Below are 19,540 nucleotides of genomic sequence, written 5' to 3' on the forward strand. Positions count from 1 at the left end.
CCCTGGACTGTTTTCCTCTGATTTCTCCATCTCATCCCTCCATCCCCACTCCTCCTTCTCCTCTCTTCTTCCAGACACTCTCCAGCTCCTCCTGGGTGTCCCTGGACTGTTTTCCTCTGATTTCTCCATCTCATCCCTCCATCCTCACTCTTCCTTCCCCTCTCCCTTTCCAGACACTCTCCAGCTCCTCCTGGGTATCCCTGGACTCTTTTCCTCTGATTCTTTACCCTTTTCTCTGTCTCATCCCTCCATCCCCACTCCTTATCGTGCCCCAAAGCTCTCCAGCCCTCCTGAGCAGGGATTGATTGCTCTTCCTCCTGCTATTGCCCTCCAAAATGAAACAACAATGAATCCCTCCGACTTTCTGTGGTTGTGTATCTTATCACTCCACCTGCCTGCCTCCAATATTATTCCCTTTCACTCCTTGTCCCCTCTCAGATGCCCTGGTTTAATTGGCCAGCCCCAGCCTGGGTATTTTGGTTCCCTTATCATGATGGGCTGAGTGCTGCCCTGGCTCCCATCTCACCCTGCCTGCATCCACCTGCCCCTCTCCCCTGTCCCTCCTGCCGCTGTTTTGTTTGGCCAAATGACAGCTTGGGTGTGACCAGAGGCGATAATGGTCGGCAAATATTTGAAGGGGGAAGGAGAAAAATTGTCCCTGGGGGAGTTTGGAGGGGAGGGCAGGGATGGGGTTGGGAAGATGTGCAGATGATGCTGTCGGCCTGAGGACATCATAAATCCCCTCTGGGCGGGTGGGTGGGGATGGGGAAGGAGCATCTCTCTCATCCCTGGGTCTGCTTGGAAGGGCAGGTCCTCTCTGGAAATGGCGTTTTGCTGGGGAGATTGGAGTTGGAGCAGAGGGGCAGAGAAAAGGGGATGGGAAGGGAGAAAACGGGAATGAAATAGCAGCAAAAAGGGGAAACTTGGGCTGGAAATACTGGAAATGTTTAACTGGAGGGGTTGGTGAGCTGGTGTCTGACTCAAGTGCTAACATGGACTGGAGCACACAGTGATGGGAAGGAGCTCTGGACAGGGAGGGGACAGTCAGACCCTGCAGGTCTGTGGCTCCTGTGAATTGCTGGATTTGCCCCTGGGACAACATAAATGGAGATTGTGCTTCCCTCAAAAACACCCAAATAAATGGCAAAAAAAAAAAAAAAAAAAAAAAAAGAGAGAAAGCACACCTCCCCTCTGTTTGACAGTTGATTGTGCCTGCTGAAGGGCTGGGAAGAGGGAGATGCTGGATTAACGGATAAAAATGTTATTTATAAATATCCTATTGAAAAATCTGTCCCAAAAAATAAGAGGGAGATGCTGCATAACTGATAAAAATGTTATTTATAAATATCCTACTGGAAAATCTGCCCCAAAAACATCCCTGCAAAGACTGGCAGGGGAGTTAAGGGAGTTGCCAGAGGCTGTGCAGCAAATCAGTGACAGAGGAGAAAGGGCATGTGTAACCCCTCTGCTCCATGGCAGGACACCCTGAACTTCCCAAAAAAATCCCCCAAGACTCCAAGGAAATGCTGGACAAACACAAACAGAGGGTGGCTGAGATGGACCCTCCCAAGAGCTTTTTTCTCCACCCATCACCCAAAATTGGTTGTACAATGCTGCAAAAGAAAGGGGAAGGTGACCAAGTGACACAATCCTGCTCTTCCTTACAAACTTCTCACTTCTCTTACATTTTTTTTTTTTTTTGACGGGGGGGCAGCACTCTCATCCCGTTTTCTGCCAGCACAACCCTTCCTGAGGCTGGCAAAAAATGAGAGAGGGACACCCCTAAAGGGGTCACGTAGGGGCAAAGCTCACCCTGAGCTCACCCAGAGCCCTGGCCCAGCTTTAAACCAGCTTGCCCAGCATTCCCCACCCTCCCCAAGCACGACCAAGACATCCTTGGTCAGCAGCAGGGATGGCGACAGCTACCCAGGAGAGCCCAATTTTATTCCGTGTTCCAGCAGAGAGGGGCACGTTGGAAGCACCCGAGAGACGCGAGGTGACAGGGGTGACAAAGCAGGGGGTGACAAAGCAGGGGGTGACAAAGAGACCCGGAGGGAGGAGATTTCGAGCTGGCAGCCGTGTCCCCGGGCTGTTTTAGCGCAGGGCTGGGCCGGTTTGGGGCGTTTTGGAGGTGCCACCAAGCGCGGCCGCTGCAGGTGGCGCTGCGATGTTGGGTTTGAGCTGCAGCCCGAGCTGGAGCCCCCAGCGCCGGCTCCCAGCCGCTTAAACACCGCGCTGCTCTAACAAACTTGTAAAATGGCGGGGGGAAAGAATCACGGAAAAATCCCCGCTCAATCTGACTTAGATTTTCCGTCTCTCTCAATTTTTTCTTAATTTTTTAAATTTTTTTTTGTCCTCCTTCTTTCCCCTGATTGGCTCGTCCTCTGTTGTCGGAGCCTTGAAGTGTACAGGTGGATGTCCTGGCAAAAATGGGGTTTTGCTGTTCTTTAGGTGTTGGTGGGAGTGATTCCTATGTGCCACTGTGTGTGGCTCAGGTAATAATGCAAGAAATGAAAGAAAGGAGGGAACGAGCACACCAGTGAGGGAGGAACCACAGAGGGATTCAGGGCGGCTGTTGGCACCCAGGACTTCAGGGGCATTGGGGGATCTTTTGGGGCAGCAGGAGGGAAATCCGATGTGTGAGGTTGTTTGGGTGGAGAGGACAGGATTTTGCCTCATCCAGATGATGCTGAGACAGCTTTGGCGCTGCTTGGTTTTCCCCTGGAGCAGAGAACGGGGTGCCCTCTCAGTGATCTCTGCTGTGACTCGGTGGGGAAAATACCCACCAGGGTGAGCCTGAACCCTGCTTGTCCTTGGGCCCTTTTGCCGCACAAATTCCCAGGTCAGGGGAGGTCACTTGGGTTCTGCAGCCCCAACCCTTGCCCGCCCCCGCTGCCCGGTTCATGAGCAGGCCTATAAATAAAGTCTCATTTGTCACTCACTCCTCCATGAACCCAAACAGCACGGGCATCTATTGACTCCTGCCATTGTCTTAAGAAGCAGAAAGAGCTGGTATTAATTTCTTCCTCCCCACCAGCTCGTGGGAAGTAATCTGAGCATATCCAGATAATCCGTGTTTAGGGAACAGGTTTAAAACACGAGACTGAATTTCCTTGAGATTTTCATATGTTTTTATTAAATGGAGCTGTGAGGCAGGCTGGACACTCAATAATGCTGTAGCACTCGGAGCAGCAGTGATCTTTAGAGGTTACTAACCTGCCATTGTATCTCTCAGATTCCTGTCTGGCTCCTCCGTTGTCATTTCGCTGCGTTATTACTCTTCAGGCTTCGCATCGCATTCATTTCTCTGAATGAAAACAAATGACTCCTTGCGAGAGGTAGGAGATAAAGAATAATAAATACATTTTATGCACCACCTTAAAAAAAAAAGAAGAAAAAAAAAAAGGGCTGTGAATCCCCCATCCATCCATCCATCAGGAAATGTAAACGGGAGCTCAGGCAAAACACACACACACACACAGGCGCGCGCCGGGGAGATAAAACTTGTTTTAAGGAAAACATGATATTGTTTCTAAATAAATATCTTGGAGGATGCAAATAGACAGCCCCCGGCCCCCGTGCTTCGTGGCATAAATTTAAGATAATTAAAAATACTAAGCTGGGATTAAGGCTGATTTTCTGTCAATGGCTGTGGGGAGGAGGGGGGAGTCCTGCTGTGCTTGGTGCTGCACAGCCCCTGGAGAGGAGATCCCTGCCTCTGCTATCGGCTGCTGGCACCCCTTCCCCAGCACCCCCTGCCTGCCTGCCGGACGTCTGTGCCTTCTGCTGGGCAAGGGGGAGCTGCGGGGCCACTTGCAGAGTTTTCTCCTTGGCCTGTGCACGGCCAGCCCCGCTGGAAGCACAGGAGATGTCCCCCAGCTGCTTCTCTCCTCTTTCCAGACCTTTGTGAGGAGCCCATCCTCGGGGACCCGGGGCTCCCTGGGGAGCAGCCCTGTTGGTATCACCACCCTGAGAGCATCCCTGCCCTTCCCTCACCTGCTGCCGCCTCTGGCATCACCCGCGGGGAGGAGCGCGGCTCTCACACGCGGAATGAACTTTTGGGGTGGGCGCTGGGGGACACCAAACTCAGGTAGGAAGCACCAACAGCTTCTGAAAAATCCCTTTATTCCTGCGGCTGCCGGCAGTGGGAGGCAGCCCGGGCCGGGGGAGCAGCTCGCAGCCGCTCTCCGGGATTATTGCTCACCCCAGCCGGGGGATTGATCCTCCTCAATCCTCCCCACGCCCCGCTCCCCTCCTCGCTGCCTCAGAGAGGGCAGGGAAGGCACGGAAAAGCGAAGAGAGATACCAAGCAAAGCCGGGAAAGGTTTTTTATTTTTTTTGAGGAGCAGATGGGGGCAGGCAGCGAGATGCCCTTGATTCCGTGAGTGCGTTTTGGGTTTTATTCCTTTTTTGAAAATTTTTTTTTCCCCTATTTTTCGGGGAGGGCAGAGACGTTTCCCAATTAGCCCGATGGGGCTGGAGCTCCTAGGTGTCAGTAGTGAGTAGGAGCGAGGGAAGGCACCGCGGCAGGAGGAATCCGGCAGCCGGAGTTGCAGCCGGGGGAGAGCGGCGCCGCTCCCCGCCCGTCCCCAGCCCCTTCCCCAGCCCCTGCAAACTTTGGGACGACGAAAAGCGCCTCGGGGGACCCCCGTCCAGAGGCGACCTGCGCTCCTCCGCCTTCTCCCCTCTCCCGGAGGTGGGTGGGCTGGACAAAGGAGGAGCGAGCGGCCACTCTCTCTGCAAAGCTAAAAAAAAAATAATAGGAAAGAAAGAGAAAAGGGATAGAAAGGGATTTTTATTATCGCTTCAATTTTTTATTTATTATTTTTATTATCCCTCCCCCGAGCATTAGGCTGCGGTTGCCACAGCACTTCTACACCTCTCTCCAGCTATTCTTTTTTTTTTAATATTTTTTTTTTTTTTTTTTTCGGAAAGGGGTGTGTGCCTGTGTTTGCCAAAGAGCCTGGGTGTCCAAGCCGGCTCCGCAGCCACCATTGGAGAGAGAGAGGAGGGCTGGGGAGGAAGGAAGGGCTGGCTGGCGAGACAGCCGCAGTGCGAGCCCTCCCCGGCGGGCGGGCGGGCGGCAGAGAGGCCGCGGAGCCGGGCATGGCCCCGTAGCGCATCCCCTGCCCGCATCCCCTGCCCGCATCCCGCATCCCGCACCCCGCATCCCGCATCCCGCATCCCGCACCCCCTGCCCGGCTCCCCCCGCTGCCGGCTGGGTTAGAGGCGGAGGGGGGGAAGGGCTGGGGGAGGGAGGGAGGCAGGGGAGGGGTGATTTGGGGGGGGAGTGAAAACTGGAGCTGCGTTCTGGAGCTGCGTTTCCCCCCCCCCCCCGCTCCGTTGTCCCCCCCCTCCTCCTCCGGCTCTGGGCGAGCCAGACACGGTTTGCCCAGTGCAGAGAGAGGGGCTCCGTGTTCCGCCTCCGTGGAGTATTTGGGATTGGAGAGAGACACACACGCGCACACACACACACACACACGCACACAGAGACCATCTGCAGTGTCAATGCGGCGCCTGCTCTGAAGACTGAAGTGGGGGGAAAGGAGAGGAGACAAATATAATATATATATATATATATATATATATATATATATATATATATATATACACACCAAAACCCACCCAAAGCAAGCCAGGAGCATTCCCAGGTAAGGAGCCCCCCCCCCGCCCGGGCAGCGGGAGGATGCCCCGGAGGATGCCCCGGAGGATGCCCCGGAGGATGCCCCGGCAGGGCTGGCGGGGCTGCAGCGGGACCTGCCCTGCACACCTGGCGGCACCAAGGGAGGGGGTCTGGGAGGCGCCCCCACCGCTGCTCGCCACCCGCGGGTCCCGGGAAGGGGGTCTGGGCTGGAGGGATGGAGCGCAGGGAGCCCCGGGGAGCGCGGGCTGAGCCGGGGGCTCGGGCACGGCCCCTCCCGGCCCGCCTTGGGAGGATGCTGGGCGGGGGGCGCGGCGGGGACCCCCCTGCTGCACATCCCCGGCGCTGTCCCCCGTTCCTGATGCCCTTTTCCCCACGCACAAGGCTCAACTTTTCTGGCCGGAGGCAGCGGCTCAGCCCGCAGCCCGTCCCTCCTCACCCTCGGCATCCCCGGCTGCGGGCTCGCCTCCCCTCGGGGGGTGTTTTCCCCCCGCCATGCTCCGGAGCTCTCCTCGGGCGAGCAGCTGGAGGCATTTCCAAACTTTTGCTGCTCCCGGTGAGGTTGCAGCTGGACTGGGCTGGAGACAGAGCCCGATTCCCGGGGAGGATAACCCAGGGATGGGGACAGGGGACAGGGGCCATCCCTGGTGGTGAACACCTGAAAGGGAAGGGCAGACCCTCGTGGCTTCCCTTCCTGCAAGGTGCTGGAGAGTTTCCCTGCCCAAATCCCGGCAGCCGAGGCTGCCTCCTTCCCCTCGGTGCATGTGTGTGCGCTGCGTATCGATGCTCCGCGTTGATCAGACATATGCCCTTAAACGATGTACACCGGGAGAAGTGATCCGAACACCGAGCCGCGCGTTGTTTCGCTGGAGATCCACGTTGTTTCGCTGGAAATCTAATACTCCGGCAGCAGCCGAGTTGCTCCCAGACAAACAAACCCGCTTGCTCAGCCCCGGCAGGGCTGTTTGGGTTTGTAGCGGCTGCATGTGGCTGCTCCATCCTGAAATCCTCCTCGCGGAGCTCCATCTGCTCGCTGTGCCGGGAAGGGATGGATGAAGGGATGGATGAAGGGATGGACGAAGGGATGCGGGGGTAGGAGCCCCGGGCAGGGCTCGCCCTGATGGGAAGGAGCCGCTGGATCGCCTTGTGGCTCCGCGCCTCTCCCGCAAAACTTCCCCACCCCGCTCTGCTTCCCAGCCCTGCTCGCTGCAAACGCACCTGACAGCCCACAGCTTCCCTTCGCTGCCGGGAAAAAGAGATTTTGGGAAAAGCGAGGAGGGTCCGGTGCTCCCCGGGTTGTGGGGTGAGTGATGCAGAGAGGTTCGGTTCGGAGCGGGACCCCCGAGATGCCGGGGGATGCTCTCACGACCCGCGGGAACAATGACGGTGCCGGGGGATTTTTACAGCCCGTGCAAAGTGCTGGCAGCCTTCTAGGGACTTATCTTGAGCGTGCACAGATATTTCGGAGGGTGGAAAGCGTGCAACTTATTTTCCTCAGCTGCCCTCTGTTTCAGCCGGGTGTTGTTTTGTAGAAACCCGCGAGCGGGGCACGGGGGGCTCGGGCTCGTGTGATTATTCTAATTTCTGTGATTTTAATTACGGCGTGTGCCTCCCAGCGTGGGATTAGGTGCTTCCTCCCCCCGCCTAAGCCTCTGGCTGGAGGTGCAGGGGATGCGAGCAGCGTTTCGCTTGTGTTTTTGTGGTTTTGTTGGGTTTTTTTTTTTGCCGGGGGAAGTGCGCGTTTGTTTGTTTGTTTGCTTGTTTGTGTGTGGGGGATCCTTCGCTGAGCCGGGCTTCAAGCGGTGCAACAGATGTGTGTGTGTGTGTGTGTTTCTCGTGTGTAGCCAGGTTTAAACACGCAACCCCAGCCCCGGCACGAAAATCTGGGCTTTTTTCCCCCCTCCTTTGCCCAGACCCACCCTCGTGGGGTGTCTCCTTTCCGAAAGCATCACTCCAAGGCTTCTTCTCTCCCTGTCCCATCCCGAACGTGCGGCGCTCGGCGGTGCCGACACCACCTAAAATAAACGCCAGCCGCATGATCTAAGTGCTGTTTCTGTCCAAGACGGGTGGTTTAGATGCTCAGTCGCGGTGCTGTAGGGGAGCATTTGCTCGAGGATCGCCGGCGCTGCTGTCAAACGCGCTGAGCGCGCCTGGGGAGGGATGCTGCGAGCCCAAAGGGACGCGCTGAACTTCTCCGCAGGGAGAGCGGATATTTGAGCATTTTCTCGGCGGATTCACCTGCCAGCAGCGCAGAGAGCAGGGAGGGGGTGGGCGAGGCTAAGCCGAGGGCTGGGCAGAGGCAGGAGAGCGGCTGGGCTGAGCCGCGCTGCCGGGAAGGCAGGAGCCGGCTGTGGCAGCTCCATCCCGGGGGGCTCAGCCTCGCCGGAGCCGCTTCCATATCAATTCCTGCACTTTCGCAGGCTGACGAGGGGGAGGAGAGATGCCGGCGCCCCTTTTGTGTTGCATCTTTTTCCTCTTAGCGCGCCGCTTTGTCTCTGCCTGCCGATGCCGAGGGGATGCGGTAAAACCGAGCAGCCGAACCGAGCTCCCGCTCGTGTGATGAGCCCGGCAAGGTTTTACGATGCTCGGCGTTGTGCTGAGGGTTAAAGCCGTGTGGGAATCAGTTTCTTGCGAGGAAGGGAGCCCTGGGGAGGATGCTGCGGTGCTCCACGCTGCGCTGGCCTGGGGAGGTGTCAGAGGTGGGGCTGCTGCTGAGTTTCGGAGTTTGCAGTGCCAGAGTTTGGGGCTTGGCGCTGCCCGCGTGTGTTTGGGAGCGGGATGGCGTGGTGTCCTGGGGATCGTTTGGCTGCTCCTGATCTATTTATCATTTATAACCCCTCTAAAGCGGGGTCCCACATAGGTGAGACTCCCAAGTCTCATGTGCTGCCCATGAGGGAGCTGTCCATGCGCTCCCTCCCCAGCCAGGGACGCGTTTTGTGACTGGGGAGGTGACTGTTCCCCCCCAGCAAAGCCCTCAAACTGCTCCATGCTCTAACACAAAGCATCTGGGGAGCCTTTCTGGCTCTCTGGAAGGCTTCAGAGGGCTCTTTCTCACTCCTTCCTTCTGGCTGGAAGGGACGGCAGCTCCAGGCGCCCAAGGCAAGGAGACTTCCCGTCTGTGCAGAGAGTCCAGTGCCTTCCTGCAGGGCATCAGTGATGAGCGTGCTTCCCTGCCCGCCTGTCCGCCTCTGAAAAGTGCTTTATATCCTCAGCTTTGAGCTCTCAAGGAGCCTGTGACAAAAAGAAAAAAAGGAGAAGAAGAAAAAAAATAAAATTACGTAGTGCTGCCCACATGTTTTTCACTCAGGCTCTGAGTGGTTTTAAAACAGAGCCGTTCACTCAGTTCCTGTGGTGTGGATGGGGAAACTGAGGCACAGGGTTTAAAACATCACTATTCACTCAATTCCTGGGGTGTGGATGGGGAAACTGAGGCACAGGGTTTAAAACATCACTATTCACTCAATTCCTGTGGTGTGGATGGGGAAACTGAGGCACAGGGTTTAAAACATCACTATTCACTCAGTTCCCGTGGTGTGGATAGGGAAACTGAGGCACAGGGTTTAAAACATCACTATTCACTCAATTCCTGTGGTGTGGATGGGGAAACTGAGGCACAGGTTTTTAAAACAGAACCATCTACTCAATTCCCATGGTGTGGATAGGGAAACTGAGGCACAGGTTTTTAAAACAGAACCTTCTACTCCATTCCTGTGGTGTGGATGGGGAAACTGAGGCACAGGGTTTTGAAACATAAACATCTACTCCATTCCTGTGTTATGCATAGGGAAACTGAGGCACAGGTTTTAAATATAACCATTCACTCCATTTCCATGGTATGGATAGGGAAACTGAGGCACAGGGTTTTAAACAAAACCATCACTCAATTCTTGTGGTGGGGTTAGGGAAACTGAGGCAAGGTTTTTAAAACAGAACCATTCACTCAATTCCCATGGTATGGATGGTGAAACTGAGGCACAGGATTTAAAACATAATCATTCACTCAATTTCTGAGCAATTGGAAACTGAGGCACAGGGTTTTAAAACAGAACCATCCACTCATTTCCTGAGTGATTGGGAAACTGAGGCACGGAGAGGCAAACAGCTCAGCCCACATTTATTGATGAGGAATTCTCACTCACCAGCCTGAAATGCAAACTGAGCCCCCAGTGGGACTTTGATGAGAGCAGGGAGTGGTGCCCTGCTGTCCAGTCTGTGCTTCAACAGCCAGGAGCAGCCCTTGGACACAACAGGACGTTTCCAGGACTGAATTTTTTCCAGTTAAAACGGCAAATGGGTGCTTTGAAGTGAGAAAGAATCATGGAATTACAGAACAGTTTGGGTTGGAAGGGACTCTAAAGATCACCTAGTTCTAATACCTTGCCATGGGCAGAGACAAGCAAATATTTCAGGTTAGAGAACTGGCCTGGGAGCGGCTGTGCTTTCATGGATCTCAATCCCAGTGCCTTTAAAATTTGCTACAAAATGTTTTTAATCACCTTTGGGGATGGAGACATCACTGCAAAAATGACCTGCTGAGTTCCCCACAGCCTGTGTGGTGATTCTCTGTGTCTGGCATTATCCCTTGAGGTTTTTTTTTACTCATCCCAAAGAACAGTCTGGGTTTTTCTGTTGGTGAATGAGCTCTGTGAGTTTGCCTCATCCTTGAGGGGCTGAGCAGCCACCCAGGTTAGAGGTGCCAGCTCTGTGTCCCCTGTGTCATGTGGCTCTGCCCTGAACCCTTTCCTTGGTAAAAACCTCTGTGAGCCCTCAGAGATGCTCTGAAGGCCCTGGACAGTGGTTTGAAAACCCAATTGAAAACCCCACTTCATTTTAGACACCTGTAGCCCTCCAGTTGATGTGAACATTGCCAGGGACGTGCTCCCTTCCAAGGGGATTCCTGCAGCCATGGAGGAAGCCAACTTTTTGCTGAAATATGATGTTCCCCGCTGTTCCTACCTCAAATACCAATGCTTGTAGAAGACACCAAGCTCTCAGAGGCTGAAGCCCTGGGGGAGAGCAGTGACTGGGTTCAAACCCCCATCCCTGGCTCTGACCTCACCTGGAATCACTACAGAGAGGGAGATAGATCGTTTGCAGGCTCTGTGACTTGCTTTTACACCAGGCTTTGCTGCTGAGAGGGTTTTCCCCCCTTTAAAAAAGCGTTTTTTAAATGTTTCATGCAGTGAAACAGGAATCCAGGCCCAAAAGTGAAGTGGCTGAGACTCCCAGGCATCTTTTGCATGGGGATAAATAAAAAGTCCTGCTGAGCATGGCAGGATTTGCACTTGAGACCCAAAAGGAGGATGTGGGACCTCTGATTCTCCTGCTTCTCATGCCTGATCTCTGAGTTTCCTTCCACCTCTGTTATCCCCACACTGATCTGCTGGGACTTTCCCACCCAGCCATTGGAAATAAATAAATTTATGGGATTTGCCAGGACGAAAGTGTGGCTCTGATGCAGATCATACAGGTTAGCTTTCCACTACAGGCATTTGCACGATCTAAACCCACTCATTTCCCCCTCCTCTGCTCTCCTGCAAGGGCCAGAGGGACGAATCTTGATCCTTGAGCCAAACGAACATAAATGTTTGTGAAATGAGGCTCCACGACCTCTGTGTGTTTCTCCTGGAGCTAAAACACTCCATGAGGGAGGAAAGGTGAGGTTGGTGAAAATATTTATTCCCAGTAGTGTTTTCCTGGGAAACAGTGAGGTGATGCTGGCCTGGTGACCACCTGTAGATGGTTAATATTTCTATATTTGCTGTTTTTTCTGAATGAGGGGCTCACACTTGCTGCCAGCAGCCTCCTGATGCTCACTCATGCCGAGCCTCGCTGGGGACCGGCCGGGCATTCCACTGCTTGGTGATTTCTAGAGTTATAGGGATCAGGAGGATGAATTAGCAGTAAATTACAGCCTGGATGGCTTCATCCTCAGCAGTGATGATGAAGTGATTTTAAATTAAAAATATCTTGCTGGGATGAAGCACCACTAAGTCAAGCTCTGGTGTTGTGTCAGTCTGGGTGAGAGCTCAGCCCCGGTGGAGCAGGAGCACCAGGAGCCCTCACATCGATTCCCAGCTGAAATGGGAAATTGCCACTTTGTTTCTCCCATCAAATGTTCTTCCTTTCCTCTCCTTTTTGCCTCTTTCCCCAGCTGGAGGGAGGATGGCCAGGCTGGGAAGGTGGGGGAAGCTTTGCGGATTCGCTGCACGCGCGTGTGGCCCTGTTTGACTTGGTTAGAGCATATTTGATTGTGAAAAGGGATTTATTTGTTTTTTGTGACAGGGGATTTGTCTATAATGTAGTGCTGGAAAGAAAACTCATTTAGAGACTAAGGAGGTGTATCCTGTTACAATTGCCTATTGATGGAATAGCAAGTGCTTGGTGTGCTACACAGCTTCATTTTACTTTAGGGAAACTTCTCCTGGGCTGCCAAAGGGAGACCTGGGTTTGATGGAGAGCTGTCCCACAGCCCTCAGGGGCTTCTTTGGCTTTTTGTTTCCCCATCTATCAAATGGGGGAGGTCTCCTAGAAGTCATTGTCCCTTCAGCCACCACCCTAATTCTTCCTTTGCTCTAATGATCTTTAAAAATGACTCATTTTTTGTGAAGGGAGTAAAACCAGGGGGGGCCTTGTTGGGAACTCACTCAGCAGCTGAGGAATGGCATCATGTCCATGGATAATTGTCACTAATGGGCACTGTCCCACCACCTTCTTCTGCTGGCTGGGGAGAGGCTTTCAGAGGTGCTGAGGGACAGCAGGTTCTGTATTTAAGGCAAAGGCTCTGCCAGGGAGAGGAGGTGAGCTGGGAATACAACCACACCAATTGTGGAACCAATCAAAATCTTGGGTTTTTCTTAAATGGATAATCTGGGGAAGAAAAACCCACAGCCAAATTAGGGTGGGCATGTGTGCCTTGGAAAAAATGAGTTTTGGGGCTGTTTTGGAAAACTCCTGCTTTGAAAAAAGGAGTTTTTTGAGCAGTTTTGGGAAACTCGTTCTACTTGTCAGGGTTTTGGTGTAAATTTCCGGGTCTTGCTAAAAGCAGAGCAACACGTGGAGTTTGTAAGCTGTTCTCCTGAGTTGTGTGAGTGCTGAGGGGTATTTGCACGGATAATTTTGGGTGTTTCCTCCTTTTGGTTGTGCCTCACCCTTTGCACTCTCCCCTTTCCTGCTGGCTGGACAGTGAGTGGGGCTGTCCCCTGTCACAGCCTCCTTTCCTTCCATCCCCTCTGGATCCCAGCAGTGATTTGGGGGGTTTAATCACCTCAGTACCCAGTGCTTTTGAGCTTCCTACCCCCATCCCTCCTTGGATCCCAGCAGGGATTTGGAGATTGCAATGACCTCAATACCTGGTGCTTTTGAGACTCCACACCCCTATCACCACTTGGATCCCAGCAGTGATTTGGGGGATTGCAATGACATCAGTTTTTGAGACTTCCTACCCCATCCCTCCTTGGATCCCAGGAATGATTTGGGGATTGTAATGACATCAGTACCTGGTGTTTTTGAGACTCCATACCCCCATCCCTCCTTGCAACCCAGGAATGATTTGAGGGGTTACTATGACCTCAACAGGTTCTTTTGAGACTTCCTACCCCATTCCTCCTTGGATCCCAGCAATGACATCAGTATTATATTAAATATCAGTATATATTAAATACCTGGTATTTTCGAGGCTCTACACCCCAGTCACTGCTTGGATCCCAGGAGTGATTTGGGGGATTGCAATGACCCCAATACCTGGTGTTTTTGAGACTCCACACCCCAATCCCTGCTTGGATCCCAGGAGTGATTTGGGGATTGCAATGACATTAGTACCTGATATTTTTGAGACTTCATACCCCATCCTTCCTTGGATCCCAGAAATGACATCAGTACCTGGTGTTTTTGAAACTCCATACCTCCATCCCTCCTTGCAACCCAGGAATGATTTGAGGGGTTACTATGACCTCAACAGGTTCTTTTGAGACTTCCTACCCCATCCCTCCTTGGATCCCAGCAATGACATCAGTATTATATTAAATATCAGTATACATTAAATACCTGGTATTTTCGAGGCTCCACACCCCAGTCACTGCTTGGATCCCAGCAACGAGTTGGGGGATTGCAATGACATCAGTACGTGGTGTTTTTGAGACTCCATACCCCATCCCTCCTTGGATCCCAGGAGTGATTTTGGGGGCTGCAATGACCCCAATACCTGATGTTTTTGAGACTCCACACCCCAGTCACTGCTTGGATCCCAGAAGTGATTTGGGGGCTGCAATGACCCCAATACCTGGTGTTTTTGAGACTCCACACCCCAGTCACTGCTTGGATCCCAGGAGTGATTTGGGGGATTGCAATAACATCAGTTCCTGGTGCTTTTTAGACTTCCTACTCCATCCCTCCTTGGATCCCAGAAATGACATCAGTACCTGATATTTTTGAGACTTCATACCCCATCCTTCCTTGGATCCCAGGAATGATTTGGAGATTGCAATGACCTCAGTATCCAGTGTTTTTGAGGCTTCATACCCCATCCCTCCTTGGATCCCAGCAGTGATTTTGGGGGCCGCAATGACCCCAATACCTGGTGTTTTTGAGACTCCACACCCCAATCGATGCTTGGATCCCAGGAGTGATTTGGGGGATTGCAATGACATCAGTACCTGGTGTTTTTGAGGCTCCACACCCCAATCACTGCTTGGATCCCAGGAGTGATTTGGGGATTGCAATAACATCAGTTCCTGGTGCTTTTTAGACTTCCTACTCCATCCCTCCTTGGATCCCAGAAATGACATCAGTACCTGGTGCTTTTGAGACTCCACACCCCATCCTTCCTTGGATTCCAGAAATGACATCAGTACCTGGTGTTTTTGAGACTCCACACCCCAATCAATGCTTGGATCCCAGGAGTGATTTGGGGGATTGCAATGACCTCAGTACCTGATATTTTTGAGACTCCCTACCCCATCCCTCCTTGGATCCCAGCAGTGATTTTGGGGGTTACAATGACCTCAGTCCCCAGTATTTTTGAGCCTCATACCCCCATCCCTCCTTGGATCCCAGGAATGATTTAAGGATTTCAGTGACATCAGTACTTGGTGTTTTTGAGACTCCACACCCCAATCACTGCTTGGATCCCCGACTGCTCCTCTCCAGCTCATCCCCACAGCTTCCCCAGGGAGGGCAGTGCTCAGGGACAGCCTGGAGGGGCACTTCTTGCTCTAAGTCCATCTGTGCCACCACTGAAGCCCCCTCTGGGAGGGCAGCTGCCTCCTCACCCTGAAGACGGCGGGATGAGCTCCGAGTTCTCTCCTGTGCTGAGCTGCTATGGTGATGAGTTGCTATAGAAACACATATTTAGCATTATTATTTATTATTGAAAGGTGCTTCTTTCCATGCCTTAAAGGCAGGGTTGTGCCCAGCAGACCCCAGTGGTGGCTGTGGGACACTGCCCACCCTGTCCATGTGGGAAGGGGGGGTTAAGCTTCCTGGGAATGCAGGTTTATCCACGCTGGAGGCAGGGAACCGTGCTGTGCTGGCCCAGCAGGCTGATCTGGTTAAACAAATCCCCCAGTTTGTTCCTGTCACAGGTCCCTTCCCTCCTCAGATCCCTCCTTTGGAGGGGGATTTCAGCGTTGTAATGAGCTTACTCACCTCCAGACTGGTAAATCTCGTGTCAGCACTCGGGGTGCATCAAGTTCTGGGACAATGTCTGCTCACCCAGCACAAATCTGCATTCGCAGCTCCTCGTGGGCATTGCCTGGTGAATACCTGCTCTTATCTCTGCCTCTGCTGCTCCTCAATGTGTGCTGGAGTCTGCAAGTCCCTCCTGTGATGCTCCTGTGCTGGGGTCCTGCTCTGCTGAGCCCCCCTGGGTCTGCAAGGGGCCAAGCAGAGCAAGCCCTGCTCAGGGCATGGCTCTGCCTGCCCTCCCCATCACTGCCCAGTGCCCATGGGTGGGATGGGTCCCGCTTTGGTGGCTCTTGCCCCCCAGGAACGTGTGCAGGGGGTAGGAGCAGCAGGGACCCCGTTTACCCAGCACATCCCTGCGTTTTGGGGACGCTCAGCAGGTGCAAGAGGGATGCAAAGGGCTCTCCTGCATTCTCAGGGATTCCCAGCTTCCCTCAAAGCTGGCAGTGCTGCAGAGGTGGCTCTGAAGGGAACCTCCCTGCTGCTGTCCTTGCCAGCCTGGCAGCCCTGAGGATGCTGCACGGGGGTGGCTCAGTGGGGACAGGAGGTGCTGCCAGGATGGAGGGGTGTCCAGGGGCATGGGGAGGAGTGGGGCTGCCTTCCCTCTCTGGCTGGGGCTTGGCGTGCAGCAGGGATTGGCTGTGCAGTTCTTTCTTGTTCCTTGGGAATTGCCTAGTGGGAAAAAAAAAAGAAAAGAAAAAGAAAAAGAAAGAGAAAGAAAAGGAAAGAGAAAAGGAAAACAACACAGCTTTTCTGGATGCTGAATGAACAACTGGGAGGTGAAGTTCTGGAGCAGCTGCAGGGGGTGGCTCAGCCCCTCCTCTCACACAGGTGCTGCAGCTGCAGGTGGAGATGGGCTGGGGAGGGATGCAGGAATGGCTGGACCACTGCAGGATGCTGGGGAGGCAGAGAGAGACCTGGGCTTGGGGGAATCTCTGCTGCTGCTGCTTGCAGGGTGAGTTCCCCGAATGCCTGCAGGTCTCCACCTTTGGCAGCCTTTGAGGAAACAAAGGGAGGTTCTTGAAAGCACCCCCTCAGGCAGGAATAAAACACCTTCCTTTGCAGAGCCCTCTCCCTGCTTGAAGTCGTTCCCTTTGGGCTTTGCATTTTCCTTCTTGGAAGCTCTGCTCCCTGCAGGGAAGAGAAAAAAAAAATAAAAATTCCTGGGGTGAAGGAGCAGGGCTGAGGGGGATGGGGGCTGTTCCTGGAAATGGAGGAAGGGATAAAGGGGTCCAGTGGAGGGGTCTAGGGGTGAATGGAGACCCCAGGGTCACATCCAGCCTGGCTCTGTTGTAGGGATGGTTGGGAGCATCCTGAGGGGCGGGGATGCTCCTGCACATCCCAACCCCTTCTGGTGATGAAAGGCAGCAGAGTGGGGTTTCTCTGGCTATGGGAAATGAGAGCTTGCTGTGTCCTGGTTGGGTCACCTTTGTCCATGCGGGTCTAGAGGGTTTGGGTTTGCTTCTACCACCCCCTTTTTCCCGCTCTGAGCTGCACCAGCTGCTTGCATGTGTGATTTGGAGAGGTCATCCAAGTGGTGGAATGGATTTGGGGCTGATTGGGGAATCCCTGTGGGTCCCACCAGCCCTGAGACCATCCAGTGTCAGGTCTGTCTCCAAAAGCCCCCTGAGGGTGGAGTCATTTTGGCCACTTTTGCATCCTCGGGCTTTCCCTTGCTGGTCTCCAAGGCCACTCCCAGAGATCAGGAGCTGCTCACCTGGGCCAGGAGGCACCTTGGAGCTGCACCCTCTGCCTGGGTGAGGGATGGAGAAGGGAGGAGAGCCATGGCAGGAGCTGGGGACCTAAACCAGCACCCCTTAGAGCCACTCAGGAGGGATTTTCCCCCTCCTTTAGGAAGGAGTTGCTCCTTTAGCGAGGCAAACATTCATGGGGATGGCCCTGAATGAAAGCACCGACTTTTAGGACAAATTTCTCTCTGCATAATATCTCAAAGAAAGCAAAGAGAGGAAACAGCAAGCAGGCCTAATTAGGTAAGTATTCCCCATTAGGAAGGGGAAGGAGCTATCAAGTCGATTTCCATTTCCTCCTTGTTTTACATGCCTGATTGTTCCGCCTCTCCAGGAGGCGGTGTGTGAAGTAGGTCTCTCCTTAGCTTGGAGAAGTAAATAATCAGGACACCACCAGCTCCTGAAGCTCTTCCCAAAGCTTTCCAAATCTGGGCTGAGCTGAGGATTTTTAGCATCTTCACCAGCCTTCCAGGAGCTCCTCAGCATCCATGAGACCCGGCAGGGACTCATTTCCCCGTTTCATGCTGAGAACCAAGCTGGGCAGCAGAAATTGAATATCCCTGCAGATATTTCTCCCTGATTGACCTGTTCTGGGTGGAATTTCTGGAATTTCCTGGCTGCTTCCCAGTATAAACCTGGGCGTGAGCACATGGAGGTGCATTGGGAAATGAGATTGGGATCAGCACCCAGTCCAGCCCTACCTGAGCCCAGCGTGTCCCCATGACGTCCCCATGTCCTCCAAAGCTGCTCTGATTGGGATCAACCCCTAAAATCCCACCCAGCCCACCTCTACCTGAACCCAGCATGTCCCCATGACGTCCCCATGTCCTCCAAAGCTGCTCTGATTGGCATCAGCCCCTAAAATCCCACCCAGCCCACCTCTACCTGAGCCCAGCGTGTCCCCATGACATCCCCATGTCCTCCAAAGCTGCTCTGATTGGCATCAGCCCCTAAAATCCCACCCAGCCCACCTCTACCTGAACCCAGCATGTCCCCATGATGTCCCCAGTGTCCCCACGTTGTCCCCACGTCCTCCTGGCCGTGCACCCAAATCTGCTCTCCTGGCTGTGCTCTCTGCTGCCTCTCAGCACAACACATTGCAGCGTGGGCTGCAATTATGGAGCCATCAACGGGTTCTTGTGACACATTTTGGCGAGCCTGGGGACGCTTTGTGAGCACCAGGCTGCGAGGGAAGCTCTCTCCTCCCCCCGTGTGCTGCCTCCCCCTGCTCCAGAGCCTGTAAGTGGTGTTATTAAAGGCTGTCATTGGCACAGTCAATGGCTGACACAAGGCAGCCCTCAGACTTTGACTCATCACACACACACACACACACACTTTGCAATGCATGAGCCACAAAAAAAGCCCATTTCTCACCAGCATCACCCTTTCCCCAGCTGCTTGGGCCCTTTTTCTGCATTCATTTCAGAGAAGAAGCCTTGATTGTCCTGCAGTGTGAGCAAGGGATGGGAGTTGCATCATGCTGCCTGCACGTTTCCCGGCTCTCTCATTATCTTTTGCTGGAAGTTGTGATGCCTGCCTTTTTTTTTTTTCCCTAAATACAACTCCATATATATAGATATATATGTGTGTGTGTGTGTATGTTTTATACATACACATAAAAATACACATTTATATGCACATTGCTACACACAAATGCAAACTGCACATGCTTTGGAAATGCCAATCTGTTCACCCTGCACTTTTCACAGATCACTGCCAATTTTCCCTCACAGTTCAGGAAAGGTTCTGCAGGTCCAGATTTTTGGAGAAGGAAGAGCAGCCTTGCTGCAATAGCTGGAGTTAGGAGGGATTTAGGCAAAAAAAGGAAAACAAAAATTACTTTTTCCTGCAGCATCCTTAGATCAGATGCTGGTGGCAGAGAGATGTTTTCCAGCTGGTAGGGAGGAGAGGAAAGAAAGAAAAGAGTTTGAGTTTTTCCTCCACCAGAGAACTGGGAATAAATAGAGCAAATTTGGATAAACCTTTGTGTCTGGGCATGCGCTCCAGTTGGGCTTGGCTGCCTCAGTGCTTTTCAGAAGGTGCTGGTCCAGGCCCTGCTGGTGACAAAGGACTCTCTGAGGGGCTCTCAGGGGTAGGGGATGACTGTGAGCATTTCTCCTCCTTCCCAGTGGCTCAGCTGGACCCTGGCCACGAGCACTCAAGTGGGGCAGCACGAGGTGCCACGAGCCTGGAGGAGATCCCGAGCAGATTGGAGCTCCGTGACAATCTGCTTTTCTGCTTTCCAGTCTTTGGCTGTGCACGGACACGTGCAGAGGTCTCCCTGCCTCCTGCTGGGTGATGCACAGGGCTCTTGGAGCCACATTTCCCTCACTCTCAGCCTTGCTGGCCATTCAGGCTGCTGCCCTGCTCTGCTGCCCTGCTGTGCCTCCCCTCCTTTGGGGATTTGTGTGGGAGGATAATTCTGAGGCTGCTCCAGTACTTGTACAAGGATATGGGAAAAGTGACTCTG

The 19,540-nt window shown here is 53.4% G+C and overlaps 1 protein-coding gene across 5 annotated transcripts in view; it reads left to right on the forward strand.

Moving 5' to 3' along the window:
* The first annotated feature begins 4,353 nt into the window (after positions 1–4,353).
* Positions 4,354–19,540, forward strand: part of PLXNA4 (plexin A4) — a 512,377-nt gene continuing 497,190 nt past the window's right edge. The window contains exon 1 of one of the 5 annotated variants that reach the window (XM_063153651.1): positions 4,354–4,381. The gene's annotated coding sequence lies outside the window, so the exon portion shown is untranslated. Of the gene's footprint in view, positions 4,382–5,371; positions 5,652–6,756; positions 6,945–19,540 lie in introns of those variants that run through there. The other 4 variants (XM_063153653.1, XM_063153652.1, XM_063153649.1 and 1 more) reach the window with 4 other exon arrangements.

The sequence above is a fragment of the Melospiza melodia genome, chromosome 4 (genome assembly GCF_035770615.1).
Source record: "Melospiza melodia melodia isolate bMelMel2 chromosome 4, bMelMel2.pri, whole genome shotgun sequence".
Classification (NCBI taxonomy): Eukaryota; Metazoa; Chordata; class Aves; order Passeriformes; family Passerellidae; genus Melospiza; species Melospiza melodia.